Here is a 16,835-nt window from a genome sequence, read left to right as displayed (position 1 = left end):
CTTCGAGCCACAGGTCCATTAGGTCCCCTGGGTAGCTTGGATAAAGTCGAGAATCAATATTTGGGTCAGTTTGAAATGTTCAAATTGACAAGAGAGAATTTGATTATATATGATATAATTGGACTGGTTAATTATATATGATATAATTGACTAAATGTATGAGATACATTATTTTGGAGGAACTTAGATATAAATATGATTTATATCAAGTAGAGGAGAAATTACTATAGTAGATATGTGATATCAAGCTATACGGTATGACTATAATATGATTATGTTCATTAATTATTAAATTGGTTAATTATATGATAATTGGCCTAAAATTTCTTTCAGACGTGCGTTAGTGGGAGCAGCCGCATTTGGTTATGGTAACTGATGAATAAAATGAAAATTTGTTTCATTTTGCAAAGGTTCGGAAAAATTGGCATCGGTGTGAAAACGTAAACGATCGCATAGTTGAGAGCCTATACAATAGTCGCTCAGTGCCTAAACGATCGCACGCTAGCCCCTAAACGACCGCTTAGCTTTCCTAAACGATCACATAGTGTGCTGCATTTTCTAAATGATCACTTAGTAAAACCTACACGACCGTATAGCTTCTTCTAAACGATAAGCACTTAGTTATACGATAGCTCATTTTCTCTCCCACTTGCTTATCATCTACACGATTTGTTTTTTCTCCAACCTCTACCAAATTCACCAAAGACCATACTTTGGATTCTCACTATGACAATACCAAGGGCTCCATTTTGGTGGTGTCGTCCCTGCTGCGTTCACTTGTTTGTGACTGTTCGTGTTGCTGACATTCGTGTAGACGATCATGCTACTGCAGTTGACTTGTTTGCTGGGTGATAGAGATCGCGTAAAGGTCTTCCGCTGCGTATGAGTTCCAAAGCTCGAAGAGGGTCTTCAATTGGTATGAGAACTCGCTCTTTTTTATTTTACTGTTTGAAGCATGCCTTTAATTAGTTTGAATTTGCATAACTGTTTGTTTGAATGTATGTGTTGTATTTCGGTCATAATGAAATCGGAAAGATTCGAACACGCTCATGGATGCTTTTCGTTAAGAGTTCTTTTAAGATGAGCGTTGCACCGCTACAAGTAGTGTTGCAATGCTACCCTGCCTTGTAGCGCGCTTCCGTCTTCAATTCGTAATGTTGTAACACTACATGTAGCATTACAATACTACCCTATTTTGCCCAAAATAGGTAGCTACTACCTTATAGCATTGCGCAATGCTCCGTCTAGGTGTGTTTTCTTCCATTCACGTCCTTTTGAAGTCTGATTGCTCAAATTAGCTCCTAATTGCTCTAAATTAACCTCAAATAGCTCGTAACGACTGATTCTACCTCCAAGATGCTCAATACCTATAAAATCATCAAATAAATACATTAAACAAAGTAACGACCTAGAATTAAGAAGAGAAAAATAGCACATTTTCGGTGCTATCATAGATCAACAAAATTTGTTGATCAAGCTGGTCCATCAACAACAGTTGTTGCCCCATCACATCCTTTTCAAGAGTTGAGAATGCCTCGACGTAGTGGGATGGTTATTCATAAGCCTTACCGCTACACAGGTTTAATAGAAATTCAGGTCATCATACCTGATGATGGCCTAGAGGATCCATTAACCTTTAAACAGTCAATGGAAGATGTTGATAGTGAAGAGTGGATACAAGCCATGGACTTAGAAATGGAGTCAATGTACTTCAATTCTTTCTGGGAACTTGTAGATCAACCAGATGAGGTTAAGCCTATTAGTTGCAAATGGATCTATAAGAGAAAACAATACCAAACTGGAAGGTGTAAACCTACAAAGCCAACTCGTGGAAAAAGGTTTTACCCAAAGAGAGGGGGTAGACTATGAAAAAACATTCTCTCCTGTTACATGATAAAATCTATAAGAATATTCTTGTCCATTGCCACATATTATGACTATGAAATATAGCAAATGGATGTTAAGACAACCCTTTTGAATGGCCAGCTTGATGAAAGTATTTTCATGTTTCAACTAGAAGGGTTCATTGAACAAGGTCAAGAGCATAAAGTTTTTAAGCTTAAAAGGTCCATTTATGGATTAAAACAAGCATCAAGATCCTATAATATAAGGTTTGATACTGGGATCAAATCTTATGGCTTTGAACAAAATGTTGATGAACCTTGTGTTTACAAGAAGATAGTCAACAAAACTGTAGCTTTCTTGGTTCTTTATGTTGAAGATATCTTGCTCATTGGGAATCAGACAAGTTTCCTTACTGACGTAAAGAGATGACCAACATTACAATTCCAAATGAAATATTTAGGAGATGCTCAGTACATTATTGAGATCCAAATTATTCGGAATCGCAAGAACAAAACCCTAGTGCTATCTCAAGCATCTTATATTGACAAGATGTTGTCAAAGTATAATATGCAAAATTCCAAAAAGGGTATGTTACCTTTTAAATATAGTGTCCTAAGATGCCTCAAGAAGTTGAGGAAATGAAAAGAATTCCATATGCATCAGCACTAAGGAGCCTGATGTATGCAATATTGTGTACACGTCCCGACATATGTTTTACAGTTGGAATTATCGGCAGGTTCCAGCTAACCCTAGACATAGTCATTGGATTGCTGCCAAGAACATCCTCAAGTATTTTCAGAGAATGAAGGACTATAGGCTCGTGTATGGGCTTAATAATTTGATCCTTAAGGGATATACTGATTCTGATTTTTAGACTGATGTAGATTCTAGGAAATCTACTTTAGGATCAGTTTTTATTCTTAACAGAGGAGCTATAGTGTGGAGAAGCATCAAACAGAGTTGTATCATTGACTCCATGATGAAAGTTGAATATGTAGCATGTCAAGCAGCTAAAGAAGTAATGTGGTTACGCAAGTTCCACATGGATTTGGAAGTAGTTCCAAATATGCATCTGTCTATCACCCTATAGTTCCAAATATAGATTTGGTTTGTAAGAGCCCTTTTTTTTGGGCATACTTAAGCAATTGAGTCTGTAATTTATTGTTTGAGTTGTTCATGCCGATTTCAATGAGTTTCTGAAGAAAACTAGGCCCAAATCAAAGCAGAAACGAAAGAATTTGCGACTGTACAGTAGGCGACTGTATAACAATGTTGCAACACTCTGAAGAGGCAGAAAAAATTGTTTTCCATAATGTTGAAACACTAGGTCACAGCATTGCAACACTCCGAGACGAAAATTTCACGAGATTCACAAACAATTCGTAAAGTCTGACGATTCAGCGGTCCAGTCTGCAGGGGTTCGATTCGTGTAGTTCAAGGTTTGATTCACTTGTTTTGAATCAGTTAAGCTATTCTTTGATGTAATAGTTAGTTTTTCTATTAATTAAATTAATATTAAAGTTATATTAACTTAATTAATGGCTTAGGAGTCCAATCCCAGTCCATAAATTATTCTTTAAATTATGCATTTGATGTTTGGTTTAATTTTATTTAATAGATATCATAATGTATGCCATATATTATAATCCCACTATAGGTTATGCATCAATCATGCATCACGAATATTATAAATGTTATAATATAGTTGCATGATTTATTTTATAGCATGCTCATGCATCATATAATATAAGTGTTATAATATATGTTTGGATGCATAATAATATTGTCATACATATATCATCTATATTATAAGAGTAATAATATATAGTTGGATATATATATGAATGTTATTATTAAAATTTCATTACTTTAGTATATAAGTGTTATGTATGTTTAGTAATGAAAAGGAGATTACATGAAGTATGACACTACTTTAGATAATTATATCATTGTTGTAATTTTACTGAGTATTTCAATAAATGCAATGCACAGTTTTAATTTGTTTCATTTATTTTACAATCGTTATAATTAAATGAAATTAGAAATTCAAATCAATAATTCAGAATTGCATGCAAATTTAGGTTCAAATCATTTTTTAAATAGTTTAAAATATGATTCACATAGACCTAAGTTCACAACATTTCTAATGAGATTAGAAATTAGTTTAATCTTTTAACCAGTTTAATAGGATTAAATTAGTTTTAATAAAAGATTAAAATTATAAAAATTATATCTATATGGGACCTTTGTCTAAGGCTATTTCTGTCTAGGCTGGGATATTTAAGCTGACGAAAACGGAACACCCTTACCTGGAACTGACCTGGAAGGTGCATTAGATAGATTTGCTACAAGCATGCAATAGTTGATTAAAGTTTGTTAAAATGTTTAATGAACATTATTCAAAATTGTTTAACTATCCAAAGTAAGTGTTACTTTTGAGAAAACTTAAATAATCACTTAGTAAAAATAATTAGTCGTATTTTTTCTAAGTTATATTAACGCTAGGTAAAACACTCAATGGGAGAAAAATGGGGTATATGATACTTTATTTTTCCTTTTCACATTTCTCCCCCATAGTTCACACTGTGAGACCTATACTCGCCCTTGAGGCACCTTTGTTTGTGTCTCCTTAGGAGTAGTGTTTGTATAGGTCAATACCAAAGTGAATGGAGAGAGTGTTTATAGTAAGTGGGAATGGGACGTGTGTCAACACATTACACGACCTCTCTCATCAGTTTGTAGTAAGTTTTCATGCTCGGCCTTGAGGTACCTTTGCTTATGTCCCCTTATGGATGGCATTTGCATGACTCTTTACTCAAACTCCAGAAATAGATAGGGTTGCTTTAGTTTTTTCCCCAATAGATTTTTCTCCATAGTTGGCTCATTAGGGCGGAACTCTAGAATCTAAAATGAGGATTACACTTATAAGAAAATGTTAAGCTAGTTAACAATTTTTGGACTAAATAGTGGTGACTGATATTTACAGGAAGAAGGAATTGTTTTATATATTGGTTGAGATGGTTTCATTTCAGTAAATAGATGACACACAAGATGCATTAAATTATTTTGCTAAATTTTATTGGATTTTCTAACTGGATAATGCATGAATACTAATATAAATAAATTGTATGTTTCGGAAAATTTTACAAAATTACTTTCGTAACTTTATATATACTCACTGTTGATAAATTAACTGACGATAATTACATCACATGGAAAAACACAATCAATACAATTCTTATCACTGATGATCTGAGCTTTGTCCTAGTGGAGGAATGTTCTCCAGTCCCAGCTCAAAATACCGTTCGAAACCTTCAAGAGGCATATAAATGTTAGGTACAGGTGAATGAAAAGGCCTGAGTGTATATCTTGGCAAGCCTTTCTTAAGTTTTGGCCTTACCGACTGCTCGAGAGATCATGGAGTCCCTGCAGGGGATATTTGGAGAACCATCCACACAACGCAGGCATGACACTCTTAAATTTATCTTCAATGCCCATAGGCAAGAAGAGGCATCTGTTCGAGAACATCTTCTCAACATGATGGTCCACTTTAACGTGGCTAAGATGAATGGGTCTGTCATTGATAAGGATAGCCAGGTTAGCTTCATCTTGGAAACTTTATCTGAAAGTTTCCTACAATTCTGTAGCAATGTTGTTGTGAATAGGATTGACTAAAACATAATCACATTGCTCAACAAGCTGTAGACTTTCGAATCCTTGATGAAAGTCAAGGAACAGAAGGGTGAGGAAAATGTTACCTCATCCTCGTAAAAGTTGTTCCGAGGTTCGACCGCTGAAACTAAGTTTGTGTCTTCCTCTTTCGGCACCAAAAAGTGAAAGACGAAGAAAGGTGGAAAGGGTTTAACGCACCAACTACTGCCCAAAAGGGTAAAAAGACCATGGCTCTAAAGGAAATTTGTTTCCATTGCAACCAGGAGGGACATTAGAAGAGGAATTGTCCCAAGTACTTGGTAGAAAAGAAAAAGGCCAAGCAAGGTAAATGCGATTTACTTGTTTTTTAGACTTGTTTAGTGGAGAATGATGATTCGGCCTAGATAATAGATTCATGTGCCACTAACCATGTTTATTCTATTGGGAATGTCCTAAAGCTCGCAGTTGGTAAATGTTAGAAACATATTCTACTTATCAATAAAAGTATTATTGAGTTTTTCATTCAATAAATTGTTATTGATATTGCATTCTGTTATAAAAATCCAATAAACAAATCCATGGCTATAATATGAATACTTTAACTTTATATGGAGACATAAAAGTGGATCAAGTTTTAGTATATAGTTAAAATGATTTATGAGTATATGGATGGGATTGGGTACCTCATCTTGGTAATACTATTGGTTGCGACCCACTTTGTATATTGATACAAATGATGTGATCCAAAAATCATTCATGTGGAGACATGCGAGTGGGGGCATTCTATGCAAAGGATGTTTGCGTAAGACAAGACCTTGAAATAGTCACTTTTTCTTATAATGACCGTTTACTGTTAAAACTGACTATTTCAAATTCGATGACCTAGGGTAACTCGATCTTAATCCTGAGCTAACTATGAACGCCTATTTATTTGAGATTATCTTTTGATCTACATAGGTGAGAGTAGTTCAACAACACTGCTCAATAAGCCTCCCATTTTGCGGATAAGACCGGATAGATAGTTGGGGATATAGTCTTGCAAGATGGAATTCACTCCTACCCAATTTAGGGTTAGCAGATATGTTGTTCTCTTAAGTACTGATTCCTAGTCTTGAACAACGGAGCCCCGCCCTCTCATGATCGAGAGGGTCATGGTTTATTAGTTGGACTATAAACCAATTGTTCAATAGAGGTTCAGTGGTAGCTTAAGTACCAAGATGTATTTACAGGGGTAAAATGGTAATCTTTGACCTAGCTATAAATAAGAACGCCCTGTGAATGATCGACTTACTATTTATGGTGAAAGTGGACAAAAATATATCTACAGTAAGAAGAGTGCAACTATCGAGCTATGGAACAATGAAAAAGAGCTATGCACAAAAAGATTTTGCGAACGGAGCTAATTTGGTGCCCAAAATGGCTATCGAGCCCAGCGGGGCTGCCTCGAGGCCCAACTTTTGTGCGCGAACTTCCGGTGGGCGAAAATGCGAAAACGAACCCAGGGGTTAAGAATGATGAAAAAAGATGTGCGCTAGATGGTTTTGCGAACGGAGCTCATTTGGTGCCCCAAATAGCTATCGGGCCCCAGTGGGCCTTCCCTTGAGCTCAACTTCTATGCGCGAACTTTCTGGTGGGCTAAAACGCGAAAATGGACCTAGGGGCTAAGAATGATGAAAAAAGCTGTGCGCTAGACGGTTTTGCGAATGGAGCTCATTTGGTGCCGCAAATAGCTATCGGGCCCCGGCGTGCCTACCCTGGAGCCCAACTGTTGTGTGCAAACTTTTTGGCAGGCGAAAACGCGAAAACGGACCCAGGGGCTAAGAACGATGGAAAAAAGCAGTGCGCCAGACGGTTTTGTGAAAGGAGCTCATTTGGTGCCCCGAAAGGCTGTCTGGATCGGCGCGGCTTCCCCAGGGCTTAGTTTTTGTGCGCGAACTTTCCGGCTGACGAAAATCGAAAACTGACCCAGGGGTTAAGAATGATGAAAAAAATCTGTGCGCCAGACGGTTTTCCGAACGAAGCTCATTTGGTGCCCCAAATGGCTATTAGGCCTGGCGGGGCTGCCCTGGGCCCAATTTTTATGCGCGAACTTTTCTGCGGGCAAAAATACGAAAAAGCACACAGGGGTTAAGAACGACGAAAAGAAGCTATACACTAGAAGATTTTGTGAAGGAGTTCATTTGCTACCCTAAACGGCTACCGGGCCCGGCGGGGCTAACCCGGGGCCCAATTTTTGTGCGTGAACTTTCCGGCGAGTGAAAACGCGAAAATGGACCCAGGGGTTAAGAATGAGGAAAAAAAAGTTGTGTGCTAGACGATTTTACGAACAGAGCTCATTTGGTGCCTCAAATTGCTATCGGGCTTGGTAGGGCTGCCCCGGGGCCCAAATTTTGTGCGCGAACTTTTCGGCGAGCCAAAACGCGAAAACGAACCCAAGGGTTAAGAACGATGGAAAAAAGCTGTGCGCTAGATGGTTTTGCGAATGAAGCTCATTTCGTGCCCCAAATGACTATCGTGCCTGGTGAGGTTGCACTGGTGCCCAATTTTTGTGCGAGAACTTTCCGACGGGAGAAAACGCAAAAACGAGCCCATAGGTTATGAATGATGAAAAAAAGCTGTGCGCCGGATGGTTTTGCGAATTGAGCTCATTTGGCGCCCCAAATGGCTATCGGGCCCGGCAGGGTTGCTACGGGGCCCAATTTTTGTGCGCGAACTTTTCGACGGGCGAAAATGTGAAAACGAACCTAGGGGTTAAGAATGATGAAAAAAAGTTGTGCGCCAGACGGTTTTGCGAACGGAGCTAATTTTGTGCCCAAAATGGCTATCGGGTCCCGCGGGTCTACCCCGGGTTCCAATTTTTATGCGCAAATTTTTCGGTAGGTCAAAACGCAAAAATAGACCCAGGGGTTAAGAACGATGAAAAAAAGTTGTGCACGATAGACGGTTTTGCAAACGAGCTCATTTGGTGCCCCAAATGTCTATCGGGCATCGTGAGGTTGCCCTGGGGCCCAATTTTTGTCTGCGAACTTTCCAGCGGTCGAAAATGTGAATACGGATCCAGTGGTTAAGAACGATGAAATAAAGTTGTGTGCAAGACAGCTTTTCGAAAGGAGCTCATTTGGTGCCCCAAATGGCTATCGGGCCCAGTGGGGCTGCCCTGAGGCCCAATTTTATGCGCGAACTTTCCGGCGGGCGAAAATACGAAAATGAACCAAGGGGTTAAGAGCGATGAAAAAAAGTTGTGTGCCACACTGTTTTGCGAACAGAGCTCATTTGGTTCTCCAAATAGCTATCGAACTAGGCGAGGCTGCCTTGGGGCCCAATATTTGTGTTCGAACTTTACGACGGGCGAAAATGCGAAAACAGACCTAGGGGTTAAGAACGATGGAAAAAACCTGTGCGCTAGAGGGTTTTGTGCGAGAACTTTCCGACGGAAGAAAACGAGAAAACGAGCCCATAGGTTATGAACGATGAAAAAAAGCTGTGCGCCAAACGGTTTTGCGAACGAAGCTCATTTGATGCCTCAAATGGTTATCGGGCCTGGCAGGGTTGCCCCGGGGCCCAATTTTCGTGCACGAACTTTCCGACGGGTGAAAATGCGAAAACGAACCTAGGGGTTAAGAATGATGAAAAAAAGCTGAGTGCCAGACGGTTTTACGAACGGAGCTCATTTGGTGCCCCAAATGGCTATCGAGCTCAACAAGGTTGCACTGGTGCCCAATTTTTGGGTGGGCAAAAATGCGAAAACGGAGCCAGGACTTAAAAACGATAGAAAAAAGCTGTGCGCTAGATGGTTTTGCGAACGGAGCTCATTTGTGCCCCAGATGGTTATTGTGCCTGGCGGGGCTGCATCGGGGGCCCAATTTTTGTGCGAGAACTTTCCGGCATGAGAAAACGCAAAAACGAGCCTAGAGGTTATGAACGTTGAAAAAAGCTATACGCCAGACGGTTTTGCAAACGGAGCTCATTTGGTGCCCCAAATGGCTATCAGGCCCAGCGGGCTGCCCTAGGGCCCAATTTTTGTGCGCGAATATTCCGATGGGCGAAAACGCGAAAATGGAACCAATGGTTAAGAATAATGAAAAAAACCTGTGTGCGATAGACGATTTTGCATATGGAGCTCATTTGGTTCCCCAAATGGCTAATGGGTCCCGTGGGATTGCCACGGGGTCCAATTTTTGTCCACAAACTTTCCGTCAGGCAAAAAAGCAAAAACGAACCCAGGGGTTAAGAACGATGAAAAAAAGTTGTGCGCCAGACGGTTTTTCGAACGGAGCTCATTTGGTGCTCCAAATAGCTATTGAGCCCGGCAAGACCGCCCCAGGACCAAATTTTTATGCGTAAACTTTCCAGCGGGCGAAAATGTGAAAACGGACCCAGAGGGTTAAAAACGATTAAGAAAAGCTGTGGGCCACACTGTTTTGCGAACAGAGCTCATTTGGTGCCTCAAATAGCTATCGAGTTCGGTGGGGTTGCCCCGGGGCCCAATTTTTGTGCGCAAACTTTCCAGCAGGCGAAATTGCAAAAATGGACCTAGGGGTTAAGAACGATAGAAAAAAGCTGTGCGCTAGATGGTTTTGCGAACGAAGCTCATTTGGTGCTCCAAATGGCTATCGTGTCTGTTGTGGTTGCATCGGGGGCCCAATTTTTGTGCGAGAAATTTCCTGCGGGAGAAATGCGAAAACGAGCCTAGAGGTTATGAACGATGAAAAAAAGCTGTGCGCCAGACGGTTTTGCGAACGGAGCTCATTTGGTGCCCCAAATGGCTATCGAGCCCAGTGGGGCTATCTCGGGTTGCAATTTTTATGCGCGAACTTTTCGGCTGATGAAAACGCGAAAACAGACCCAAGGGTTAAGAACAATGAAAAAAAGTTGTGTGCGATAGACGATTTTGCGAACGGAGCTCATTTCTTGCCTCAAATGGCTATCGGGCCCCGCGGGGTTTCCCCGGGGCCCAATTTTTGTCCGCGAACTTTCCGTCGGGCGATAATGCGAAAACGAACCCAGGGGTTAAGAACGATGAAAAAAAGCTGTGCGCCAGACGGATTTTCGAACGGAGCTCATTTGGTGCCCCAAATGGCTATCGGGCCCGTAAGGGCTGCCTCGGGACCCAATTTTATGCGCGAACTTTTCGGTGGGCAAAAATGCGAAAATGGACCCAGGGGTTTAAGAACGATGAAAAAAAGCTGTGGGCCACACTATTTTGTGAATAGAGCTCATTTGGTGCCTCAAATAGCTATCGAGCTCGGCGGGGCTGCCCCGAGGCCGAATTTTTCTACCCGAACATTCCAGTGGGCGAAAATGCGAAAACGAACCCAGGGGTTAAGAACGATGGAAAAAATCTGTGCACCAGATGATTTTACGAACGGACTCATTTGGTGCCCCAAATGGCAATCGTGCCCGACAGGGCTGCATCGGGGGCCCAATTTTTGTGCGAGAAATTTCCGGCGGGTGAAAACATGAAAACGAGCCCAGAGGTTATGAACGATGAAAAAAAGCTATGCGCCAGACGGTTTTGGGAACGGAGCTCATTTCGTGCCCCAAATGGTTATCGGGCCCGGCTACCCTAGGGCCCATTATTTGTGTGCGAACTTTCCTAGAGGCGAAATTGCGAAAACAGACCCAGGGGATAAGAATGATGAAAAAAAGCTGTGCGCCAGACAGTTATTCGAACGGAGCTTATTTGGTGCCCCAAATGGCTATCGGGTCCCGCGAGGCTGCCCCGGGTTGCAATTTTTATGTGTGAACTTTTCGGCGAGTGAAAATGCAAAAACAGACCCAGGGGTTAAGAATGATGAAAAAAAGCTGTGTGCGATAGACGATTTTGCGAACAGAGCTCATTTGGTGCCTTAAATGGCTATCGACTGCAGGGTTGCCCCGCGGCCCAATTTTTGCGTGCGAACTTTCTGTCGGGCAATAACGTGAAAACGGACCCAGGGGTTAAGAACGTTGAAAAAAAGCTGTGCGCCAGACGATTTTTCGAATGGATCTCATTTGGTGTCCTAAATGGCTATCAGGCTCGAAAGGGCTGCCCTGGGGCCCAATTTTTATGCGCGAACTTTCTGGCGGGCGAAAATGCGAAAATGGTCCCAGGGGGTTAAGAACGATGAAAAAAAAGTTGTGTGCCACATTGTTTTACGAACAGAGCTCATTTGGTGCCTCAAATAGCTATCGATCTTGGCGAGGCTGCCCCGAGGCCTAATTTTTGTGCCCGGACATTTCGGCAGGTGAAAATGCGAAAACGGACCCAGTGGTTAAGAAAGTTGGAAAAAAGCTGTGCGCTAAATGGTTTTGCGAATGGAGCTCATTTGGTGACCCAAATGGCTATCGTGCCCGGCGGGGCTGTATAGGGGGCCCCATTTTTGTGTGAGAAATTTATGGCAGGAGAAAATGCGAAAACAAGCCCAGAAGTTATGAACCATGAAAAAAAGCTGTGCGCCAGACGGTTTTGCGAAAGAAGCTCATTTGGTGCCCCAAATGGCTATCGAGCCCCGCCGGGCTAGCCTGGGTTGCAATTTTTATGCGCGAATTTTTCGACGGGTGAAAACGCGAAAACAGACCCAGTGGTTAAGAACGATGAAAAAAAGCTGTGTGCGATAGACGGTTTTGTGAACGGAGCTCATTTAATGCCTCAAATGGCTACCGGGACCCGCGGGGTTGCCCGGGGTCCCAATTTTTGTCCGCAAACTTTCTGTCGGGCGATAACGCGAAAACAGAATCAGTGGTTAAGAACGATGAAACAAAGCTGTTCGCCAGACAGTTTTCGAACGTAGGTCAATTGTTGCCCCAAATGGCTATCGGGCCCAGAAGAGCTGCCCCGGGGCCCAATTTTTATGCGCGAACCTTCCGACGAGCAAAATGCGAAAATGGACCAAGGGGGTTAAGAACGATGAAAAAAAGCTGTGTGCGATAGACGGTTTTGCGAACGGAGCTCATTTGGTGTCTCAAATGGCTATCGAGCCCCGCGGGGTTGCCCTGAGGCCCAATTTTTGTCCGCGAACTTTCCATTGGGCGATAACACCAAAACGGACCCAGGGGTTAAGAACGATGAAAAAAAGCTGTGCGCCAGACGGATTTTCGAACGGAGTTCATTTGGTGCCCTAAATGGCTATCGGGCCCGTAAAGGCTGCCCCGGGACCCAATTTTTATGCCCGAACTTTTCGGTGGGCAAAAATGCGAAAATGGACCTAGGGGTTTAAGAACGATGAAAAAAAGCTTTGCGCCACACTATTTTGTGAATAGAGCTCATTTGGTGCCTCAAATAGCTATTGAGCTCGGCGGGGCTTCCACGCGACCTAATTTTTGTGCGCGAACATTCCGGCGTGCGAAAATTTGAAAACGGACCATGGCTTCAGAACGATATGAAAAAGCCGTGAGCATAGATGATTTTGGGAACGGAGCTCGTTTGGTGCCAGAAACGGCAATCGGGCTTGGCGGGGGTGACTCGAGGCCCAATTTTTGTGCCTAAACTTTTCGGCGGGCAAAAATTTGAAAACAGACCTAAGGATTCAAAATGATGAGAAAAATTCGTGTGCGTAGACGGTTTTGGGAACAGAGCTCGTTTGGTGTCCCAAACGGCTCGGGGCCGGCGGGGTGCCTCTGGGCCCAATTTTTGTGAGCGAACTTTCCTGCGTGCGAAAATTTTTAAACAGACCCAAGGGTTTAGAACGATGAGAAAAAGCCTTGCGCGTAGATGATTTTTGGAACAGAGCTCGTTTGGTGCCCCAAACGGCTATCGGGCCCGGCAGGGGTGCCCTAGGGCCCAATTTTTTTCCGCGTACTTTCCGTTGGGTGAAAATTTGAAAACGGACCCAGGGGTTTAGAACGATGAGAAAAAGCCATGGGGGTAGACGGTTTTGAGAACGGAGCTCGTTTTGTGCCCCAAATGACATCGGGCCCGGGTGAAAATTTGTGCGCGAACTTTGGGTGGGGGGGGGTGGGGGGGGGGGGGGGGGGGGGGGGTGGGGGGCCCGGGTGAAAATTTGTGCGCGAACTTTAAGACGGGGGAAAATTTTAAAACAGACCCAGGGGTTCATAACGATGAGGGAAGGTCGTGCACGCCGACAGTTTTGGGAACGGAGCTCGTTTGGTGCCCCAAACGGCTATTAGACCCAGCAGGGTGCCCTAGGGCCAATTTTTTGTGCGCGAACTTTCCGGCAGGAAGAAATTTGAAAACGTAGACAAGGGTTTAGAATGATGAGAAAAAGCCGTGTGAGTAGACGGTTTTGGGAAAGGAGCTCGTTCGGTACCCCAAACGGCTATCGAGCCCAACGGAAAGTACAGGGGTTCAGAACGATGAGAAAAAGTACGAGGTCCCAATTTCGGCGCGAACTTTCCGGTGAGCAAAAATTTGAAAACGGACCCAGGGGTTCAGAACGATGAGAAAAAGCCTTGCGCCTAGACGGTTTTTGGATCGGAGCTCGTTTGGTGTCCCAAACGGCTATCATGCCGGCGGGGTTGAACCGGGGTTCAGAACGATGAGAAAAAGCCGTGCGAGCAGACAGTTTTCGGAACGGAGCTCGTTTGGTTTCGCAAACGGCTATCATGGTCTTGCGCGCAAACGAGCTCGTGCGGGCAGACAGTTTTCGGAACGGAGCCCAATTTTTTTGCGCATAGTTTTAGGCGGGCAAAAATTTGAAAATCAATAGGGGTTCAGAACGATGAGAAAAAGTCGTGCACGCAAATGATTTTGGTAACGAAGCTCGTTTGGTGGCCCAAACGACTATCAGGTCTGGCGGGGTTGCCCAGGGTGTAATTTTAATGCGCGAATTTCCCAGCGAGCAAAAATTTGAAAACGGACTCAGGGGTGTAGAACAATGTGAACAAGTCGTGAGTGCAGACGGTTTTGGGAACGGAGCTCATTTGGTGCCCCAAACGGCTATCGGGCGCGGCGGGGTTGACCCGGACTCAATTTTTGTATGCGAACTTTCTGGCGGGCAAAAATTTGAAAATGATCCCAGGAATTCAGAATGATTAGAAAAAGCCGTGCGCGTAAATGGTTTTGGGAACGGAGCTCGTTTGGTTCACCAAACGGCTATCGGGCCTAGCGAGGGTGCCTCGGCGCCCAATTTTTATGCTAAACTTTCCGGCAGGCAAAAATTTGAAAACGGAGACGGGTTCAGAGTGATGAAAGAAAGCCGTGTGCATAGACGGTTTTGGGAACGAAGCTCGTTTGGTTCCCAAAACGGCTATCGCGCTCAACGAGAGTGCCCCGGTTCAAACTTTTAGGCCAAACTTTCTGGCAGGCGAAAATTTGAAAACAGACCCAGGCGTTCAGAACGATGAGAAAAAGCCGTGCGGGCAAACGGTTTTAGAAACGGAGCTCGTTTGGTGCCCCAAAGGGCTATCGGCCCCGACGGGGGTGCCCAGGGCCCAATTTTTGTGCGCTAACTTTTTTGTGGGCGAAAATTTGAAAACAAACCCAGGGGCTCAGAATGATGAGAAAAAGCCGTGCGCGTAGACGATTTTTTGAACGGAGCTCGTTTATTGCCCCCAACGGCTATCGGGTCCAGAGGGGGTGACTCGGGGCCCATTTTTTGTGTGCAAACTTTCTGGCGGCGAAAATTTGAGAATGGACCCAAGGGTTTAGAACGATGAGAAAAAGTCATACGCGCAGATAGAACGGTGCTCGATTGGTGCCCCAAATGACTATCGGGCTCGACGGGGGTGGCCTGGGCCCAATTTTTGTGTGCAAAGTTTCCGGTAGGCAAAAGTTTGACAATGGACAAAGGGGTTCAGAACGATGAGAAATAGATGTGCGCACAGACAGAACGGTGCTTGTTTGATGCCCCAAACATCTATCGGTCCCCGCGGCGGAGCCCCGGGGCCCAATTTTTGTGCGCGAACTTTCCGGCGAGCGAAAGTTTGAAAAAGGACCCAAGGGTTCAGAACGATGAGAAAAAGTTTTGCGCGCAGATGGTTTTGGGAACGGAGCTCGTCCTCAAACGGCTATCGGGCCCGGCAGGGGTGAGCCGGAGCTTAATTTTTGTGCGCGTACTTTCAAACGGGTGAAAATTTGAAAACGAACCAGGGGTTCAGAATGATGAGAAAAACCGTGCACGCATACGGTTTTTGGAACGGAGCTAGTTTGGTGACCTAAACGGCTATCGAACCTGGCAGGGGTGCCAGGGCCTAATTTTAATGCGCGAACTTTTCAGCAGGCAAAAATTTGAAAATGGAGCAAAGGCTTCAGAACGATGTGAAAAAGCCGTGAGCACAGACGGTTTTGAGAATGGAGCTCGTTTAGTGCCCCAAACAGTTATCGGGCCTGGCAGGGGTGACCCGAGGTCCAATTTTTGTGCGCGAACTTTCTGGCGGGTGAAAATTTAAAAACGAAACCAGGAGTTCAGAACGATGAGAAAGTGCTGTGCTCGCAAACGATTTTAGGAACGGAGCTCGTTTGGTGCCCAAAACAGCAATCATGCCCGGTGGGAGTGCCAGGGCGTGCGAAAATTTGAAAACGGAACCAGGGCTTCAGGGTGATATGAAAAAAGCCGTGAGCGTAGACGATTTTGAGAACGGAGCTCGTTTGGTACACCAAACGGCTATCAAGCCTGGCAGGAGTGACACGAGGCCCAATTTTTGTTCGCGAACTTTTCGGTGGGCGAAAATTTGAAAACGAACCTAGGGATTCAAAACAATAAGAAAAAGCGTGCGTGTAGACGGTTTTTGGAACGGAGCTCGTTTGGTGCCCCAAACGGCTATCGGGCCCGCGTGGGTGCCTCAGGGCCTAATTTTTGTGCGCGAACTTTCCTGTGGGCGAAAATTTTAAAACAAACCCAAGGGTTCAGAACGATGAGAAAATCCTTTGCGCGTAGATAGTTTGTGGAACGGTGCTCGTTTGGTGCCCCAAATGGCTATCGAGCCTGGCGGGGGTGCCCGGGGGCCCAATTTTAGTGCGCAAACTTTCCGGCGGGCGAAAATTTGAAAACAGACCCAGGGGTTCAGAACAATGAGAAAAATCTGTGCTCACAAATGGTTTTTGGAACGGAGCGCGTTTGGTGCCCCAAAAGGCTATCGAGCCCCGCGGGGATGTCCCAGGGCCCAATGTTAGTGTGTGAACTTTCCTGCGGGCAAAAATTTGAAAACAGGCCTAGGGGTTTAGAATGATGAGAAAAAGCCTTGCGCACAGACGGTTTTGGGAACGGAGCTCCCAAACGAGCTCTCGGGCCAGACGAGGGTGCCCCGAGGCCCAATTTTTGTGCGAAAACTTTCCGACGGGCGAAAATTTGAAAACGGACCCAGGGGTTCAGAACGATGAGAAAAATCTGTGCTCGCAAATGATTTTGGGAACAGAGCTCGTTTGTTACCCCAAACGTCTTTCGGGCCCAATTTTTGTT

The sequence above is a fragment of the Benincasa hispida genome, chromosome 11 (assembly GCF_027475165.1).
Source record: "Benincasa hispida cultivar pf3 chromosome 11, pf3_genome.v1.1, whole genome shotgun sequence".
NCBI classification, from domain to species: Eukaryota; Viridiplantae; Streptophyta; class Magnoliopsida; order Cucurbitales; family Cucurbitaceae; genus Benincasa; species Benincasa hispida.
This window is presented reverse-complemented; position numbering follows the sequence as displayed.